The sequence below is a fragment of the Chiloscyllium plagiosum genome, unplaced genomic scaffold, assembly GCF_037043375.1.
Source record: "Chiloscyllium plagiosum isolate Xiang-an unplaced genomic scaffold, Cpla_swu_hap1 HiC_scaffold_16, whole genome shotgun sequence".
In the NCBI taxonomy this organism is placed as follows: Eukaryota; Metazoa; Chordata; class Chondrichthyes; order Orectolobiformes; family Hemiscylliidae; genus Chiloscyllium; species Chiloscyllium plagiosum.
Window position 1 is genome coordinate 65,054,198 of NW_028270154.1, and position 21,431 is coordinate 65,075,628.

The 21,431-nt window shown below is 47.0% G+C and overlaps 1 protein-coding gene across 3 annotated transcripts in view; it reads left to right on the plus strand.

The window, feature by feature from the left end:
* ccnjl (cyclin J-like) overlaps nt 1-15,342 on the plus strand; it is a 270,390-nt gene extending 255,048 nt beyond the window's left edge. For 2 of the 3 annotated variants that reach the window (XR_015759808.1, XR_015759809.1), the window contains one exon: nt 201-2,831. The gene's annotated coding sequence lies outside the window, so the exon portion shown is untranslated. Of the gene's footprint in view, nt 1-200; nt 2,832-15,185 lie in introns of those variants that run through there. The other variant, XR_015759810.1, reaches the window with a different exon arrangement.
* The last annotated feature ends 6,089 nt before the right edge of the window (nt 15,343-21,431 follow it).

A 21,431-nucleotide genomic window follows, 5' to 3' on the forward strand; every position in this document is an offset into this window, starting at 1 on the left:
TTTTGAGCAGCATGAGCAATGAGAAAAATTTTGGGAAAATATGGCAAGGATAAAAAAAATCACATTTTCTGATGTGGAGTAATGTTCCATTATGGTTGAAACATATGAGTTTTGAATTTTGCTAATGAGCAGTGACTATATATTTTCTATAAAATGTTTAGCTAATCACATTTTATTTCTATATACTCCCAAATCTCCAGCCCTTCCACGAGAAAATAGACGGCGCCGACTCCCATCGTGAAAGTCAGAGTAGTCAATTGGCAGCAGAAATTTGACGCTTGCTTCTCCAAGCTTTTCACCATCGTTTCTCTGCACGCTCTGTGGACATATTCTCTTTTAACCATCATCTACGTAAGTGGGCATCACCAAGCTACCAACTTCACTCAATCATGGTGGTTGCTTTTGGAACAACTCATACTCCATTTCAGCCCTTCAGGACTTCACCTTTGATCTCAAGGACACTTACAACTTGCAAGATTCTGCAAGGTTAAAATCAAACTGAAGATTGAGTTTCAATGTCTTTTGAAAATGTGAATTTTGGCTCTGGCTGGTTCTTGTTTGTTAATGGTTGATGGCCCAACTTGAAGTGAGTTGATTGTTAAGGTCATTTTAAGTGAACGTTGTTCTTCCTTTTTAAAATTGATTTTAGTTCATATATGTTCCATCTGTTAAAAATCAGATGATGGAAGTTGAAAATTGATAGTCCATATTTTACCAGTATCGTAACACACCACTAGTTAAGCTTGCCAATGAAAAAGATCCATTTACCCCTGCTGTGCTTCTTTTAGCTACCCAATTGTTCTTCTCTTCCTTCTCCTTCTTTCAGTAATTTTCACTGTTCTGCATGTCCTGTGTTGATTACCCAGTCCAACTGTGTTATAAAGGGATTTCTGCTAATCCACTATGTGTGGCGCAGTTGGCTTGTCCAGAAGATTTAGTCAGCATCCATATGCCAACCTCTCGAAAAACTTTAGAATAACGTAAACAATGGAAGGCATCAAACATAGGCAACATTGTAGCACCAACCCAAAAACTTAAACTAACAATGATCTTGCAAATTGGCTTAAAAACATTTTACACTGGGAAATTTGAAGCAGCGATGTTTATCTGCATATAGAACAGTGCTTTGGTCCCCAAACTAACATCTGTAGGTATACAGAACCCAAGTTCAAAATGCCTGTCTTTAAAAAGTGACAATTTTAGACCTAATATTAGACAATGCAAATAATACTATGTAAAGTATTCAAAATCTGAGGAGCTGAAGGGAATTGTCAATGAGTAACTGCAGACACCCTCTGAGAGCTGAGTAAACATTTCTCATTTCTAAATATTAATGATTTCCTTTGGAACAGATGGTTCACTGGCATGAACATTGATTAAAGGCCTGAACAAAAGATATTTAGTCCTTTCAGAAACAATTTATTAAGTCTACAATGAGAAAGATCAAAGAAAAAGATAAACTATGTCTGAACTTCTCAACTCACTACTTGATGTGTCAAAAAGTGTTTAGTAGAAAATGTTTGGCAATCCTTATTTTTTGATTGTTTCCAAAGAAATGATTGAATATACCAGAATGCTGATGACAGCAGGAACATTTCTTTGTAGGTACTGCACATCAAGTCTTCCATATACCAGAACTGAAAGGGATTCTGCTCTCTCAATGTCCAGCTGGTGTGTAACCCAAGTGAGTTAATCATGTGGATTAATGCCAGGTATCCTGTTGAGATACCTTTACTCTGTGACAGTCCACTGTGCCATCTGCATCTGAACCATTATGGCAAGTCAACGGTTGGCTATTGGATGACAAGACTATATGCTGATTATATGGTTTAAAATTTCATCATGCAAATTGAATCAAAGTCTGTCCATGCTTCACTGAAATACAAAGGAGCAAAGTTTTCTTGTTTGCCTCTCTCAGTAAAAAAACCTAGTTTCACCAAATGATTTTTTCAATTGGGAATAAACTTGCCTTTACGTCGAATGCAGGAGAGGTGATTAGGTAATGGTGTTGTTACTGGTATAACAATCCAGAGATCCAGCTAATGCTCTGGGGACAGACTGTGGCAGATTGTGGGATTTGAATTAGCTTAATAAATTTGGAAAGAGAAAAGCTGATCTAATGGTAGTCATGGATGGAATCCTAGGAGCCTGAGTGACATAAGCTGTGGCAAAATTTGTGGCCGAATCAGGCATGAAGTCTCGTAAAACATATTGTAATGCTAGGAACAACTTGCTGCACCTTTTATGCATTGAAAAGGCAAGTTTCTTACTAGGCACCAGTGAGCTGCCAATTAAGGGGGAATCTTAATGCTGAATGCTTTATTAACACTGCAAAATGGAGCTTCATAGAGGTTTGGTCAGTCGACCCCAGAAGTCTTTGTGCCGAGACAGCCCTGACATGGTGAAGGTCTTCTTGCTGAGACCAGGAGGACCTTCCTTACCGTGAACTTCCAAGTGTTAGAAGGAAGCAGACAGGGTGGAGCTGGAAGGCCAGGCCACCGCTGGAATGTCCAGGGAGGAGATGTCTGGGGGCCTGTGTGTTGTTCCTCTTCTAGCAGAGTGTGTCTTGGTAGCATCCTGTCTCCTTGTGAGGAAGTGGTCACCTGGTGTGGTTGCCGTGCTCCCTGTTCCCCTGTCGCTATGCCTCCAGTTCTGAGACCCAATGGCTGCAGCAATGGAGTGCAGGTGGGTGTGGCTATCCAGCTGACCCTGAGGGGATTAGACTTCCCTCTCTATGGCAGCCATCAACGTGTCCATGAAAGCAGCCAGACAATTGTAAGACTCAGTGTACTGCTCCAGTTTCTGGGCAATAAGAATATCCTAGATACTTGTCTGCTGCTCCTGGTCCACACTGTGCATATGGACTAAGTCCCTCATTGCTGTCACTACAGGGTCCTCTCCTGCCTGGGGCTGAGCAGTCCACTGCATGCTAGCACCTTAGGGTGTTTCTTTCTCTGTGAAAGGGGTTATAAACTTCCTAATGCTAATGCTCCTATGGAGGTGTCAATATCCTAGCTGATGGTGAGTATAGGAGGCAGCCTTGCCAAGGTTTCCTCTGAGGCCTGCGTACTTTCATCCTCAGAGGTTGAGGAGGTCCTCTGATGGAGATGGCTATTTCTCCAGTTGGTGGTGGATTTGCTAGTAGTACCTACAAGAGAAAATGGAGAGAAGGCATCGTAGCCAGTGGTTGGAAGTGGTGTGCAATGAATGAGACTGGTGGTGGATATAATGGGTGAGATGCAGTGGAATTAAGGATGGTACTTAATCAGTTGGCATCCTTAATTTTGGCATTCTGCAGGAGCGATCCTGGTTTTCTCCAGTGAGGATCAGGACTTTCTACTCATCAGAGCTAGGAGTCAAACGTTGGCTACTCCCTCCACTGATCTTGTTCCTGTTGAAGTATTATGAGTTGTCTTGGGAGCTTTTCTCCTGGAATGAGAGAAGAGGTAGAATTGAATGAGATGAAAGTGGCAGGCATGGCAGTTGGTGCTCCTGGATGTGAGGGAAAGGTGGTGAGATGTTCAGAGGGAGTCAGTAGGCATTTCAGAGAGTGTGCAGCATTAGTGGTGTGGGCAGTTGGAAAGGCTGGTGAGAGCAGGTGAAGGAAAATGTTGCGTGCAATCATGGAGAGTGGTCAGCACGAGCCTTGGTGGAAGATAGGTGCAGAAGCAGAGATGGAGTGAGTATATGGTAGTAGAAAGAATAATGTGAACACTTGACCTTGCAATGGAGAAGATCATTGACTTTCTTAAAGCACTGTTGGCCATTCCTCCAGACAATGGAGACTGCACTGATCCAGTTGGTAACCTTGGATCAGGCTGCTGGGGTTTGATGGTAACGCCTCCTCTTCCATTCGTCCAGGAAGAGAACACCTCTTCTTTATAGCATCCCTTCCACTAGGACTTCGAGGTGTCTGTCAGAGAATGGGCGGCATGGTGGCACAGTGGTTAGCACTGCTGCCTCACAGTGCCAGAGACCCGGGTTCAATTCCCACCTCAGGCAACTCCTCCATCTGTGTGGAGTTTGCACATTCTCCCCATATCTGCGTGGGTTTCCTTTGGGTGTTCCGGTTTCCTCCCACAGTCCAAAAATGTGCAGGTTAGGTGAATTGGCCATGCTAAAGTGCCCGTAGTGTTAGGTGAAGGGGTAAATGTAGGGGAATGGGCCTGGGTGGGTTGCTCTTCGGAGGGTTGGTGTGGACTTGTCGGGCCGAAGGGCCTGTTTCCACACTGTAAGTAATCTAATCTAATGATAGTGTCATTTTACGCTTCTCTGGCACCTTCCAAATCTGTCTGTAACCAGGTTTTGCAGCTTCAGAATGCCAATGTTCATGTGGCCCACAGCGGCCTTTCAAACGTGGCTCTTGTACCCTATGTTCCAGGAATGAGGAATGGTAAGGGATGGAGAGTAATGTAGCAAGCTAGGTAAAATATGATGAAAAGTCTCTATGCAGACAAAACCAATCCAAGAAACTTGACACAAATGGCACTTAACCAAAAGAATCCAACCGCTTGCAACCATAGTCAATTTTCATACAAACATTTTCAATAATGTCCTCTCAGGAAGGAAAATTTGTTATCCTCTCCAGAGCTGGCCTACAAATGACTCAAGACCCAGAGTAATGTGGATGACTTTTAACTGCTCTCAGAAATGTTTAGCAAGCCATTTGTTTCAGGCTATTAGGGATGGCAAGTAAATGCTGACTTTGTTAGCAATGCTCACATCATATAAAATAACAAAGAAGGCTGAAAGTATCCGTGACGTAGGAATCTGAAATGAGGTCAGAAAATTATGCCAATAGTGAGTAGATCAAGCAGCATCTGTGGGAAGAGGAGCTTAATGGGAGATATTTACTGGGGCTGATGACAGTCTCACTTCCTGGATGAAGAGCAGGCAAGACCCCACATCACCTCTTTCGGGGAATCTCCATCAAAATGAGTGCCATTCAGTCACTCACTTGGAAGGTGAGGAACTGAACTTAAGGACCCTGGCATGGACATTTTACCCATTGAGAGTTGCTATTGAATGGCAGTACCGTAGGGGCAGTGTGAGAGGGTGGGATTGGTTGTTGGTGGGGTGGGCTGTCTGCTGCTGTTGTGACACTCTACCAAGCCCTAGGATGTTCACTGGATTCCCTACAGGTAATCACAGGAGGCATTTTTCAGGGTGGAGATTGCGAGTGAAGGAGTATGACAGGGAGAGTAACTGGGGATGGATGTTTTCCTTTGCATACCCCCCCCAGCTTCGTGATGCTGGATACATTGAGAAGGCTTTGAGCACCTTTGAACAAGGGACGCTCCACCAATCTCCATCTCAACTGGGAGGTTGCAAAGAATCCCACGTGGTTTTGTTTGTTCTGCTCTCCACATGTTGATGAGCAGTTTAGTATGAATGGTAATGGGATGAGTCCCTCAAATGGACATTAATTACCCATTTTAAGGCCTCAACAGCACAGGGATTGGAAATCCAACTGTCACAACCCTAATCAGGGTTGAGACAACAACACATTATAGTCCTCATCTGCCACTGCCTTGCTTGATTAAATGCACCTGCCACCAAACATATAACATGGGATGGCATTAAATTCTACCTAACATTTTATGTTGACGATCTTTCATCCTACTTGATTTGATACACGTGAGGTCACTATAAGATTGCAGTGCAGCTCTAAGTATACACGTCTAAAGGGAAATGGCTGATACAGTAAGTTCTGCATTGCTGTATTGTGTGCACCTCTGCAGCTTCAAGGTACTGAGAGAGTTTGTAGAGCAGGAGAGACACTGAAACAGATGATGGTGCAAGATAAACAGAGGGTAATGTCGGAGATATATTAGAGGTTAGTTCCAAAGAAGATGTAAGTAAATGTGAGGAGAAAGTGAGGTCTGCAGATGCTGGAGATCAAAGTTGAAACTTTATTGCTGGAACAGCACAGCAGGTCAGGCAGCATCCAGGGAACAGGAGATTCGATGTTTCGGGCACAGGCCCTTCTTCAGGAATGAGCAGAGAGTGTTCAGCAGGAGAAGATAAAAGGTAGGGGCAGTCAGGTTTGTGGATTTTGGGCAGGAGGTAGAAACGGGCGGTGCGGGGTTGTGGGACTATGAGGTTGGAGGCGGTGGATGGGAGGTCCCCTGAGGTGATGAGGTTATGGATGGTCTGGGAGATGATGGTTTGGTGGTGGGGGGTGGGGTCATGGTCAAGGGGACGGTAGGAGGAGGTATCTGCGAGCTGGCGTTTGGCCTCAGCGGTGTAAAGGTCAGTGCGCCAAACTACTACTGCGCCTCCCTTGTCAGCTGGTTTGATGGTGAGGTTGGGGTTGGAACGGAGGGAGTGGAGGGCTGCGCGTCCCGAGGGTGAGAGGTTGGAGTGGGTGGGAGGGGTGTGGGAGTTCAGGTAGCAGTTAATATCGCGGCGGCAGTTTGCTATGAAGAGGTCGAGGGCAGGTAGGAGGCCAGCACGGGGTGTCCAGGTGGACGGGGTGTGTTGGAGGTGTGAGAAGGGGTCATCAGAGGGTGGGCGAGAGTCTTGATTGAAGAAGAAGGCACGGAGGCGAAGGCGGCGGAAGAATTGTTCGATGTCACTCCGTGTATTGCCAGGTGGACGGGGTATGTTGGAGGTGGGAGAAGGGGTCGTCAGAGGGTGGGCGAGAGTCTTGATTGAAGAAGAAGGCACGGAGGCGAAGGCGGCGGAAGAATTGTTCGATGTCACTCCGTGTATTGAATTCATTGACCCGAGAACGTGTGGGAACGAAGGTGAGACCTCTGCTGAGGACTGATCTTTCATCCTCAGAGAGGGGCAAGTCTGGAGGGATGGTGAACACACGGCAGGGCGGGGAGCTAGGACCTGGTGTGGGACTGGAGCTGGATGTGGGGGCGGGGTTAGGCCTGGGGGCGGGGACAGAGGTCGGCGTGGGGGCGGAGTTGGACATGGTGATGGAGACCGGCGGGGTTAGGCGCGGTGACGGAACCCGGCCGGGGGGCGGAGTTAGGCGCGGTGACGGAACGCAGCGGGGGGCGGGGTTAGGCGTGGTGACGGAACGCGGCGGGGGGGCGGAGACACATGCGGCGATGTGGTCCAAATGTAGGTTGCTGACGTCACTGGGGGCGGAAGTAGCTGCGGCGACCGCGGAGACAGAGTTCTTCCCCATAGCCGCGGAGGTCGCCAATCTGTTGGCGATTGTCTTCATGACGATCGCAGAGCAGGTTGTCTGTGCGGCGATCCCGGAGGCGGTTGTTTGGGCCGCGATCATGAAGGTTGCGAGGTCGGTGGGGGCGGAAGTGACGTCATCGTCGGCGGCGTCTGCGGCTATTGCCGCGGGCGCTGTAGCGGCCGCGTGTGTAATGGCGCGGACTGGTTTCGGAGGCCGATGGAAGTTTCTGGAACGGTTGAGGAATCCGGAGTTTGGGGGTAAGTGCATGAAAGTTTTTGGTACTTACTGCCTTTAATTTCCGATATGGCTAGAAAGAACTGTTTGTTCAGTCTATGGATTCTTCTGTAAATGAAGAACAGTAGAGGTCCTTTACAGGTCTGTGAGAGAGTTGTCCTGAGCTGGGGTAGGTCGAGTTGCAGGGAACGTAGGTACCGGCGCATGGCTGCAAGCGTGGAGTGGAGGATCCGGAGGGAGGTCCGTTGCTGGAGGCTGCGGATTTGTTGCAGGTACTGGTAGTCCTGGTTGGGTCCAAATTGTGTTGGTCGGAAGGTGATCTGGAGTCCATGGGGGATCAGTCGGTTCCGTAGGCAGGTGCTGAGAAAGGAGATATGGCTGTGGTAACGAGTCTGCTTCAGAATGTGGCTGAAGAGCTTCTGTGCAGAAGAGATGACCTGGGGTGTGCAGTGAGAGAGGGACTCACTGAAATCTTTGTAGAGAGAGGCAGAGAGCTTCTTCAAGGAAGGCATCCTTGTAAGAGGATTCGCAGTAGGTTGAAATCTTCGAGGAGAAAGTGAGGTCTGCAGATGCTGGAGATCAAAGTTGAAACTTTATTGCTGGAACAGCACAGCAGGTCAGGCAGCATCCAGGGAACAGGAGATTTGACGTTTTGGGCACAGGCCCTTCTTCAGGAATGAGCAGAGAGTGTTCAGCAGGAGAAGATAAAAGGTAGGGAGGAGGGACTTGGAGGAGGGGCGTTGGAAATGTGATAGGTGGAAAGAGGTCAAGGTGAGGGTGATAGGTCGGAGTAGGATGGAGGCGGAGAGGTCAAGAAGAAGACTGCAGGTCAGGAAGGCGGTGCCGGGCTGGAGGGATTCGGCTGAGACAAGGTGGGGGGAGGGGGGATGAAGAAACTGGTGAAGTCCAAGTTCATCCCCTGTGGTTGGAGGGTTCCCAGTCGGAAGATAAGACGCTCCTCCTCCGACCGTCGCGTTGTTGTGGTTTGGCGGTGGATGAGTCCAATGACCTGCATATCCTCGGTGGAGTGGGAGGGGGAGTTGAAATGCTGTGCTACAGGGTGGTTGGGTTGGTTCGTCCGGGTGGCCCAGAGGTGCTCTCTGAATCGCTCCGCAAGTAGGCGGCCTGTCTCCCCAATATAGAGGAGGCCACACCGGCTGCAGCGGATGCAGTAGATGATGTGGGTGGAGGTGCAGGTGAATCTGTGGCGGATATGGAAGTTTCCTTTGGGGCCTTGGAGAGAAATGAGGGGGGAGGTGTGGGCGGAAGTGTTGCACCTCCTGCGGTTGCAAGGGAAGGTGCCGGGAGTGGAGGTTGGGTCGGTGGGGGGTGTGGATCTGACAAGGGAGTCGCGGAGGGAGTGGTCTCTACGGAAAGCTGATAGGGGAGGGGAGGGAAATATATCCTTGGTGCTGGGGTCTGTTTGGAGGTGGCGGAAGTGACGGCGGATGATGCGCTGTACATGGAGATTGGTAGGGTGGTAGGTGAGGACCAGTGGGGTTCTGTCCTGGTGGCGGTTGGAGGGGCGGGGCTCAAGGGCGGAGGAGCGGGAAGTGGAGGAGATGCGGTGGAGGGCACCGTCGACCACGTCGGGGGGGAAATTGCGGTCCTTGAAGAAGGAGGCCATCTGTGTTGTACGTATTTTGAACTGGTCCTCCTGGGAGCAGATGCGGCGGAGACGAAGGAATTGGGAGAATGGGATGGCGTTTTTACAGGAGGCAGGATGGGAGGAGGTGTAGTCCAGGTAGCTGTGGGAGTCGGTTGGTTTGTAGTAGATGTCTGTGTTGATTCGGTCGCCTGAGATAGAAACAGAAAGGTCTAGGAAGGGGAGGGAGGAGTCCGAGACTGTCCAGGTGAATTTGAGGTCGGGGTGGAAGGTGTTGGTGTAGTGGATGAACTGTTCAACCTCCTCGTGGGAGCACGAGGTAGCGCCGATACAGTCATCAATGTAGCGAAGGAAAAGATGGGGGGTGGGGCCAGTGTAGTTGCGGAAGATGGATTGTTCCACATACCCTACGAAGAGGCAGGCATAGCTGGGGCCCATGCGGGTGCCCATGGCTACTCCTTTTGTTTGGAGAAAGTGGGAGGATTGGAAAGAAAAGTTGTTCAGGGGGAGGACCAGTTCGGTCAGTCGAAGGAGGGTGTCGGTGGAAGGGTACTGGGTGGTACGGCGGGAAAGGAAGAAGCGGAGTGCTTTGAGTCCTTCGTGATGGGGGATGGAGGTGTACAGGGACTGGATGTCCATGGTGAAGATGAGGCGTTGGGGACCGGGGAAGCGGAAATCCTGGAGGAGGTGGAGGGCGTGGGTGGTGTCACGAACGTAGGTGGGGAGTTCTTGGACTAATGGGGACAGGACCGTGTCGAGGTATGCCGAGATGAGTTCGGTTGGGCAGGAGCAGGCTGAGACGATGGGTCGTCCGGGGCTGTCAGGTTTGTGGATTTTGGGCAGGAGGTAGAAACGGGCGGTGCGGGGTTGTGGGACTATGAGGTTGGAGGCGGTGGATGGGAGGTCCCCTGAGGTGATGAGGTTATGGATGGTCTGGGAGATGATGGTTTGGTGGTGGGGGGTGGGGTCATGGTCAAGGGGACGGTAGGAGGAGGTATCTGCGAGCTGGTGTTTGGCCTCAGCGGTGTAAAGGTCAGTGCGCCAAACTACTACTGCGCCTCCCTTGTCTGCTGGTTTGATGGTGAGGTTGGGGTTGGAACGGAGGGAGTGGAGGGCTGCGCGTTCCGAGGGTGAGAGGTTGGAGTGGGTGGGAGGGGTGTGGGAGTTCAGGTAGCGGTTAATATCGCGGCGGCAGTTTGCTATGAAGAGGTCGAGGGCAGGTAGGAGGCCAGCACGGGGTGTCCAGGTGGACGGGGTGTGTTGGAGGTGGGAGAAGGGGTCGTCAGAGGGTGGGCGAGAGTCTTGATTGAAGAAGAAGGCACGGAGGCGAAGGCGGCGGAAGAATTGTTCGATGTCACTCCGTGTATTGCCAGGTGGACGGGGTGTGTTGGAGGTGGGAGAGGGGGTCGTCAGAGGGTGGGCGAGAGTCTTGATTGAAGAAGAAGGCACGGAGGCGAAGGCGGCGGAAGAATTGTTCGATGTCACTCCGTGTATTGCCAGGTGGACGGGGTGTGTTGGAGGTGGGAGAAGGGGTCGTCAGAGGGTGGGCGAGAGTCTTGATTGAAGAAGAAGGCACGGAGGCGAAGGCGGCGGAAGAATTGTTCGATGTCACTCCGTGTATTGCCAGGTGGAGCACTGAAACATCTTTAGAGAGACAATGGGGACAGCAGGTGCTGGAGAAATCAGAGTTGATAAAGCATGGTGCTGGAAAAGGCACAGCAGATCAAGCAGTATCTGAGGATCAAGAATTTTGATGTTTCGGGCAGGACCCTTCTTGTGGAAAGTGGGGGGGAGAAGGGGTGTGGAACTAGGGAAAAGGTAGGCAATGGGTGAGCGACGGTGGGAGGTGATAGTGATAGGTCGGTGGGAAGGGAGGAGTGTATAAGTGTGAAGGAAGATGGACAGGTAGGTCAGGTCAAGAGGGCAGATCTGAACTGGAGGGTTGGCTCTAGGATTGGGGAGGTGGGGGGGAGATTTGGAAACTGGTGAACTTTATGTTCATACCTTGTGGTTGGAGGCCCCTGAGGGGGAAGATGAGGTGTTCCTCCTCCAGTATATGGGTGGCCTTGTATAGATGGTGGTGGAGACCCAGAATGGATATGTCCTTAGGGGAATGGGAGGGGGAGTTGAAAAGGATGACCACAGGAGGTTGGAGTTGGTTGGTGCATATGGATCAGAGATGTTTCCTGAAATGTTCTGCAAATTTGCGCTTGGTCTCTCCAATGTAGAGGATACCATATCTATAGCACTGGATACAATAGATGAGGTTAGAGGATGTACAAGTAAGTCTCTGCTGGATTTGAAATAATCCTTGGAGGCCTAGGATGGAGGTAAAGGGGGAGGTGTGGATGCAGGTTTTGCACCTCTTACGGCAGCAGGGTGAAGGTGCCAAGAGTAGAGAGGGGGTTAGTGAGGAGTGTGGACCTAATGAGGGAGTCATGGAGGGAACATTGTCTCCAGAATGCAGATAGGGGTGGAGAGGAAAATATATTTTTGGTGACAGGGTCTGACTGTTGATGGCAAAAGTGGAGGAAGATGATGCACTGGATTTGGAGATTAGTGTGTTGAATGTGAGGAACAGGGGATTCTATCTTTGTTGGAAGGTTTGTAGCTCAGGTTGAGATTTAGGGTGTAGGTTTGCTATAAAGACATTTCATTACCTGGCTAGGTAATATCATCAGTGCTCTCTCAAATTGCATTTTGTTCCATATGTGGGATTTGAACACAAACTGAGTGTGTTTTAGAACCAAGACACTACCACTGTGCCACCAAAGCTCTCACACTTATCTCTCCACGCTTCAGGCTCTCAGCCTTTATTCCTGATGAAGGGCTTTTGCCCTAAACATCGATTTTACTGCTCCTTGGATGCTGCCTGACCTGCTGTGCTTTTCCAGCACCACTAATCCAGAACATCATCAGTGGCGACCTCCAAGTGAAGAGAAGCTGTTGTCTCCTGCTTTCTATTTATATCTTTCTCCTGGATGGGGTTCCTGGGGTTTGTGGTGATGTCATTTCCTGTTCGTTTTCTGAGGGGTTGATAGATGGCATCTAGATCTATGTGTTTGTTTATGGCTTTGTGGTTGGAGTGCCAGGCCTCTAGGAATTCTCTGGCATACCTTTGCTTAGCCTGTCCCAGGATAGATGTGTTGTCCCAGTCGGAATTGGTGCTTTTTTTCATTCGTGTGTAGGGCTACGAGGGAGAGAGGGGCGTGTCTTTTTGTGGCTAGCTGGTGTTTGTGTATCCTGGTGGCTAACTTTCTGCCTGTTTGTCCTGTGTAGTGTTTGTGGCAGTCCTTGCATGTAATTTTGTAGATGACATTGGTTTTGTCCATGGGATGAACTGGGTCTTTTAAGTTAGTTTTTGTTTGAGCGTGTTGGTGGGTTTGTGTACTACTAGGATTCTGAGGGGTCTTAGTAGACTGGCTGTCTTTTCTGAAACTTCTTTGATGTATGGTAAGGTGGTTGGTTTTCTGGCTGTGTTTGGTCTGCTTGTCGTGGTTTGTTCTTGAGGAATCTGCGCATTATATTTTTTGAGTATCCGTTCTTCTTGAATACATCGTATAGGTGGTTCTCCTCTGTTTTGGAGTTGGGGGGAGTGGGGTTCCAGGGCAGAATTGTGGGAAATAGAGGAGACATGATTGAGGCCACCATTGATCACCATTGTCCTTGAAGTAGGTGGACATCTCGGATGTCCTGGAGTGGATTTTCTTATTTTGAGAGCAGATGTAGCAGAGACAGAGGAATTGGGAGAAGGATATCCTGTTTTTGCAGGAGGGGTGGTGGGAGAAGGTGTAGTCAAGGTAGTTGTGAGAGTCAGTGGGTTTATAGTAGATGTCAATGTGTAAGTCAAGCACTGGAGATGGAGATGGAAAGTCCAGGAAGGGGAGGGAGATGCAGTCATCGCTGTAGCAAAGGAAAAGGCAGTGGATGGTACCATTGTAGCTGTGGAAGAAGGTTTGATCCATGTGTCACACAAAGAGGCAGGCATAGCTGAGACCAATGCAGGTACCCATAGCCACCCTTGCCTCTGACCCTGTCTCATCTGCGAACATTGCCCATAATATCATTCCACCTTCACGAGCGCCATCAAACACACCATCTCTCGGGACACTACCGGTTACACGACTGTCGACATCACCATTGGTTACATGACCCCTCCAACTCCCACCCTAGAGACGGTCTCCACCCCCACTGCCAACTCCAGTCCCACATCAAACCCCTCCAGACCTCCCCCCCACTGAGGTGTTACCTTCATTCCACTCTGCCCCATGTCAGTGAATTCCATATGTGGCACGATGTTGAACTCTTTTTTCCATTTCCTCTGCCTCTGGCCTTACTTTTTTGATCATGACTCCTACCACCCCCTCCGAGGACCCCTTCTTCCACCTCCAACATACTCCATCATCCTGGACATCCCATGCTGACATCTTACCCTCACTCAACCTCTTCATCTTCACTGCCGTCATGACATTAACCACCTCAACATCTACATCTCTCTCACGCACTTCAGCCTCTTGCCCTTGCGATGTACAGCTCTCCACTCCCTCTGCTCCAATCCCAACCTCACCATCAAATCAAGGGAGGCACGATGTTTGTATGGCACACTGACCTCTACACCATTGAAGTCAGATGCCAACTTGCTGACACCTCATCCTATCACCTTCATGGCAACGAAGCCACCTCCTATCACCAAACTACCATCTGCAAGGCCATTCACCATCTCATCACCTTGGATGATCTTCTACCCTCAGCCTCCAATCTCAAAGACCCCCAACTCCACACTGCCCGATTTTATCCCTTGTCAAAATATCCACAAACCCGACTGCTTCGGTTGATCGATTGTTTCCACCTGCTCCTGCCCCACTGAACATATCTCCACTTATCTCGACTCCATCTTGTCCCTCTTGGTGCAGGAACTCCCTTCATACAGTCGAGACACCATCCATGCTCTGAGTCGAGAAATTCTACTTCGGGACATCTCAGATGTCCACTTATGTCAAGGACAGTAATTATCCCTCCCTAGTGATCAATAGTGCCCTCAATTACATCTCCTCCACTTCCCACACTTCTGCTCTTGAACCCCACCACCCCAACCCCAATAAAGATAGAATTTCCCTGGTCCTCACATTCCACCCCACCAATCCCCAAATCCAGCACATCATCTTCTGCTACTTTCGTCACCTACGATCAGACTCTCCCAGCAAAAATATATTTCCCTCCTCACCCTATTTGCATTCAGTAAGAGCGTTCCCTCCGTGACTCCCTTGTTAGGTTCACACTTCCCACTAACCTCCTCTCCACTTTTGGCACCTTTCCCCGGCTGCCATAAGAGGTGCAAAACCAGTGTCCACATCATCCCCTGTCACCTCCGATTGAGGCCCCCAAAAATAATTTCAAATCTAGTAGAGATTTACTTGTACATCCTCTAACTTCATCTATTGTATCAGATGTTATAGATATGGTATACATCCTCTATATCAAAGAGACCAAGTGCAAACTTGCAGAACATTGCAGGGAACATCTCGGGTCCATACGCACCGACCAACTCTACCTTCCTGTGACCATCCTCTTCAACTCCCCCTCCGACTCTCCTAAGGACATATCCATTCTGGTCTCCACTGCCGTCTACACAAGACCACCTGCATACTGGAGAAGGAATACCTCATCTTTCACCTCAGGGGCCTACAACCACATGGCATGAACATTGAATTCACCAGATTCCAAATCTCCCCGCCCCTAACCCCGCCCAGATCCAACCCTCCAACTCATATCTGCCCTCTTGATCTGATCTACCTTCATCTTCCTTCCCATCTATCCACTCCACTCTTCCCACCAACCTATCACTATCACCTCCTACCTTTGCCCACATATCGCCTACCTTTCCCATAGACCACCCCCTTTCCCCCCCATTTATCTCTCAACCCCATTCCTCCTCCACAATCTGGAAGGTGGGTCCTTCCCATAACGTCGACTTTCTTGCTCCTTGGATGCTGCCTGACCTGCTGAGCCTTTCCAGTGCCACATTTTATCAACTCCAACATCTTGAGAAATTCTATTTGAAAAAACTGAGATGGAGGAATCTTGTTATGCACATACTATGTGGCCTTTAAAGGTAACAAATGATACATGAAGTGCTTGAAAAGGTAATTTAGAGTTATGTAAATGTTAATAGAAAGACTGACTTTTTTTTCTATTTAGTCTTTTTCAGGTCAATTCAAAGATAAGGACTGAAAAATATCAACTTAATATTTATTTGGGAAGAAACATAATTGGGTCCGGCAGTTCACAGGCTACAACTTTACAAACAAAATTGACCAAGGTCAGGGCTGCAATTCTTCAGCTGGATAAATAGAGGGTAATGCATACTCTGGCTGTTTTCTAATCTTGCTATGCTGAACATTTGAAAAGATTCACTTGAAATGCTTGTTTCCTGTTTCGTACTGTGAATCAGGCAGAAGAAGTGAGCTTCAATTACCCCAATGTTCACTGAGATGAAAGAAGAATGAAAGATTCAAATCTTAAAATGGATTTAACAAAACATTATTTAACTGGTTAGCAGTAAGTCCAACAAGAAAAGGAGCCATTTTGGACTCACTTTGGTGATTGAATCTGGACAGATGGAAAGGGTACCAGTGGGAACATTTTTGTGGGAGTGATTATAATTCAATTATATTTGGAGTAGTTGTGATAAAAGATAAATATAGATCAAGAGTAAAAGTTTTAAATTGGGGCAAGGCCAATTTTTACTAAGCTGAAATGTGATTTGGCAAAACTGGACTTGAAATAGCTACTTGAAGACAAATCAGTGCCAGCAGAGTGGGCAGAACTCATGAAGGAAATAGTGAGAATTCATAACAAACCTGTTCTCATAAGAAAAAAAGTGTGTGTGTGTGTGAGAGAGAGAGAGAGAGGGTAGGGGAGGGGGGCTTCCTAGTGGATGCACTAGGGGTTGTAAGCCCAATACTGTAGAAAACCTACAGGAGTATAGCAGTCATGATTTGGAGATGCCGGTGTTGGACTGGGGTGTACAAAGGTGGGAGGTGGACACCTCCCACTTTGTACATGGCAGGTACTCATGTGACTCAGCCAACATTGTCTATCTTATACATCGCAGGCAAGAATACCCTAAGGCATGGTACATTGGGGAAACCGAGCAAAGGCTACGACAACGGATGAATGGGCACTGCACAACAATCAACAGACAGGAGGGTTCCCTCCCAGTTGGGGAACACATCAGTGGTCCAGGACATATAGCCTCGGACCTTCGGGTGACCATCCTCCAAAGTGGACTTTGGGACAGGCAGCAGTGAAAAGTGGCCAAGCAGAGGCTGATAGCTACGTTTGGTACCCATAGGGAGGGCCTCAACCAGGACCTTGGGTTCATGTCACATTACAGGTGACCACCATTGCACTATATACACACACACAGATACTCCTACACACACACACACACACACTCTCACACACACAGGCACTCCGATACACACATACACACAGACGTGCACACAGACACCCACACACACCCTTACAGATACACACACTCCCACACTCACACATGCACCCCCTCACAGACGTAAAACACTCTACACTCACTACACACACACATACACTTTCTCACACTCACAACCCCCAAACCAGACAGACACACACACACAGACAGACAAAGACCCACATGCACACATATATTTTGTGGGGTGAATTTGTACTTTCAGGGTTACATTGTATTTTGCTCAAAAACTGCATGAATTTATGTAAAACTCCGTTATCTCACTTTTTAGATTAGAATCAATCTAAACATCATGGCATAGACAGAGAACACAGGGGGCTAACACCTTCAACATATTGTCTAGCTATCACCATTGTTAACAGCTAACCCGAGAATGCAACTTTTTTAAAAAAAGGTTTTGTGATTTACACATGAAAGAAGTGAAACTATCACTGTATTCTAACAGATGAAAGGCTTAACAGACAATCAATTTTTCTATGTATAATTTCAGTTACATCACACTGTAAATTTTTGCTATAAATTCTGTGTTAGGATTGAGCCCTCGTTACCATCTGATGAAGGAGCGTTGCTCCGAAAGCTAGTGTGCTTCCAATTAAACCTGTTGGACTATAACCTGGTGTTGTGTGATTTTTAACTTTGTACAGGAGCATAGGAGAAAGTGAGGACTGCAGATGCTGGAGATCAGAGCTGAAAATTGTGTTGCTGGAAAAGCGCAGCAGGTCAGGCAACATCAAAGGAGCAGGAGAATCGACGTTTCGGGCATAAGCCCTTCTTCAGGAATGAGGAGGGTGTGCCAAGCAGGCTAAGATAAAAGGTAGGGAGGAGAGACTTGGGGGAGGGGCGTTGGGAATGCGATAGGTGGAAGGAGGTTAAGGTGAGGGTGATAGGCCAGAGAGGGGGTGGGGGCAGAGAGGTCGGGCAGAAGATTGCAGGTCAAGAAGGCAGTGCTGAGTCCGAGGGTTGGGACTGAGATAAGGTGGGGGGAGGGGAAATGAGAAAGCTGGAGAAATCTGCATTCATCCCTTGTGGTTGGAGGGTTCCTAGGCGGAAGATGAGGCGCTCTTCCTCCAGGCGTCGTGTTGCCATGGTCTGGCGATGAAGGAAGCCAAGGACCTGCATGTCCTTGGCGGAGTGGGAGGGGGAGTTAAAGTGTTCAGCTACGGGGCGGTTGGGTTGGTTTGTGCGGGTGTCCCAGAGGTGTTCTCTGAAACATTCCGTAAGTAGGCGGCCTGTCTCTCCAATGTATAGGAGGCCACATCGGGTGCAGCGGATGCAGTAAATGATGTGTGTGGAGGTGCAGGTGAATTTGTGACGGATATGGAAGGATCCCTTGGGGCCTTGGAGGGAAGTGAAGGGGGAGGTGTGGGCGCAAGTTTTGCATTTCTTGCGGTTGCAGGGGAAGGTGCCGGGAGTGGAGGTTGGGTTGGTGGGGGGGTGTGGACCCGATGAGGGAGTCGTGGAGGGAGTAGTCTTTCCGGAACGCTGATAGGGGAAGGGAGGGAAATATATCCTTGGTGTTAGGGTCTGTTTGGAGGTGGAACATGCAGGCGTATAGAACATGCAAAAATGAAATTAAAAGGAAATTGGAAAGTAAAGGAGGACATGAAAATATATTGGCAAGTAAAATCAAAGAAAATCTCAGGGATGTATTACAAATACACAAAGAGCAAGAGGATAACTAAGGAAAATTGTTCTAATTAGATAACATGTGGAGGCAGAGGATATGAGTGTCAATGGTTCTTAATGAATACTTTGCTTGTATTTCCACCAAAGTAAGTTGAAGCAAGCATTGTAATGTAGGAGCAATGTGAAATATTGGATGGTTTGATCATGATAATGGAGAAAATATTAGTGTTTAGCATCCTTGAAATGAATAAATGACCTGGTCTAGAATGTAGCCCAGACTATTAATAGAAGCAAAAGAAGAAATAACCGAAGCTCTTATCATTATTTTTTGATCCTGTCTGATGACAGGCACTGTGCTGGATGACTGGACAAATGCCAACATTTCACTATTGTTCAAACAAGGGCAGAAGGGATTGCCAAATAAATACATATCACTTAACCTATTCTCAGTAGTGGATTAATTATTGGAAAATATTCTGAAAACCAATAATAGTGATAATTTGCAAAGACATAGATTTATCAAGAACAGTCAGCATGGATTTGTTAAGGATGTGAGGACTGCAGATGCTGGAGATCAGAGCTGAAAATGTGTTGCTGGAAAAGCGCAGCAGGTCAGGCAGCATCCAAGGAGCAGGAGATTCCTGAAGAAGAGTTCATGCCCGAAACATCGATTCTCCTGCTCCTTGGATGCTGCCTGACCTGCTGCGCTTTTCCAGCAACACATTTTCAGCTTTGTTAAGGATGTGTCTAGCTAATTTGATCAAATTTTTTGAAAAGATAAGGAGAATTGATGAGGGAGCACATTTGATGTAACCTGCATGTATTTTAGCAATGTTTTTGATAAACGTTTATCAGGATCTCATTGGATCTCAGGGAAATTGGCAAGTTGAATTGGCTCAGTGGTAGGGAACAAAGGATAAGGTTAATGCCTGATTTTTGAGTGAAAGGCCATTTCTAATGTGTTCCTTGAAGCTGAGTATGGGTTAGCGGACAGCAGCAGATGACTAGAAAACTAATAAAATGAGAGAATATTGATTATTTAAGTAAATTGGCACGAAATACAAAAACAAACACCAAGAGCTTATATGTTTATACAAAACTAAGGAAAATAGCTGAAATAAGTGTTGAGCCCTTGGAGAATGTGACTGTGGAATTGATATATTTTATAAAATATTGAACCAATATTTTCCATTGGTCTTTATGGTGGAAGAAATTATAAACATCCCAAGGATTTCTGATAAGCAAGGAGCTAACAATCTCTATTGTGAGGAACAAAGTGTGTGTAACAAGCCAGTGTTCAAGTCCCTATGGCCTATATTCAAAGGGTTTAAAGAAAGTGGCTGCAAAGATCATGAAGATATTGACTGAAATATTCCAGAACTCACTCATTTTTGGCAAACTCCAGCTAATGTGATGCCATTGGAAAATTGCTAATGTGATGCCATTGTTCAGGAAGGAAGGGAGACAGAAGCAAGCAACTATAGGCCAGTTAGCCTAAGACCAGTTCTTGGGAAAATGATGGAGTGCAGTCTTAAGGAGAAAATAGTAGGACACTTAGGAAAGCTTCAAACAGAATCAATATGGTTTTATGAAAGGGAAATCTTGTTTGACAAATTTACTCAAGTTCCTTGAGGATATAACAGAGTTAATAAAGAGAAAACAGTAGATGTGATGTATTGGGATTCCAGAAAGCATTTGATAAGGTGCTTCATAAATGGTTATTGTATGAAATAAGAACATGTTATTGAGGACAATGTACAAGAATGGATTGAAAATTAGTTAACATACACAAGACCAAAGTTGGGATTAAGGAGTGATTTTCATTTTGACAAGACCTTAACAAATGCAGTACCACAAAGATTAGTCCATGGGCCTCAGTTATTTACTATCTATATTAAAGAATTGGAGGAGCACCCAGATTGTGATGTATCCGATTTTGCTGATGATACAAAAACAGGTGAGAGGGAATGTTGTGAGGAGGGCATAAGGAATCTGCAAGAGGAAATAGAGAGCTTGAGTGAATGGGCAAAAGCCTAGCAGATAAAGTTTAATATTGGAAACGTGAGAGTGTGTGCTTTGGTTGGAAGAAGCAAAAGGCAGATGTAATACTCATATTTAAGGAAGATACTCTAGCATTAGAGACAGTTTGAAAGATGTTCACTGGGCTGATTGCTGGTATGAAAAATTTGCTTATCAAGAATGGCTCGCCACATTAGGTCTTTATTCATAAGAGTTGAGAAGAATGAGTAGTGATCTTATTGAAATGTGTATGATTCTGATGCAGCTTGACAGGGTCGATGTTTGGAAGATGTTTTCACTAGTGAGGTAATCTCGAACTAGAGGACATAGTTACAGAAAAAAGGGGCACACAGATTGGTGAGGCTAATTAATACAAGCAATTAAAGAGGAGCTAGACAATATTTTGAACTATCAAGGAGTTGTGGGCTATGGGGGACTGACATGAAGGAGGAGTTGAGACCTGGGACAGATCAGTTATGGTCTGAAAGAATGGTGTGGTAGATTTGAGGTTGAGTGGCCTAATCTTACTCTTATTTCTTATGTCCTTAACAGATAAAGGTAAAACATTGAAGTATTCCTCCTTTTTTTTGTCATCTGACATCAAATTCAAATCTTTTTTAAAAGTGTGTTCAGCAGGGTATCTTTTCAAATGCTGGTGGCTCAACTGCAGTGACATATGTGTATGAGTATACATTTGACTTTTTGCTGATCTGTAACTGGTTTATTTCTATACATTTTCTGGTAGTGACCTAAAGTTTTACAGCTTAATATTATTATTTGGCAGGTGAGCACTGATTATACCTGTGAGGTAAACCTGTTTGCCAGCATTGAAATTGACTCTTTTATGCCGTGGTTTTTGTTCCTGGGTCAGGTACTCAAACATGGGAGAAATCCCAGCTCCATAAACCAGGTCTTTAAAAGTTGTGCACTCGCACTTCCTATATTTGGTCCAGTTGGTGGGGATGCAGTCTGTCAGTCCCCCTGCTTGATGACTCCCAAACTATGTTCAACATTTAGAGATAAACATGAAATATAAAACATTTCTCTGGCACACATTGCCTTATTCTGGTCTCTCTTCATACTCTGTCCATCCAATGTACCAATGTACATGCGCATGCACTCTGTCCATACCAATCTACACCCTATAACCACTCTCAATGGTCTTTCATACCCCTATGCCAACTTGTACCAAATTACGTCCCTGTACTCACATCCCAAAGTCTCATATTCCCTATAAGCATATCCCATGGTCTCTCATACTCCTTCTGCCATCCTGTGCCCTTGAGAGACAT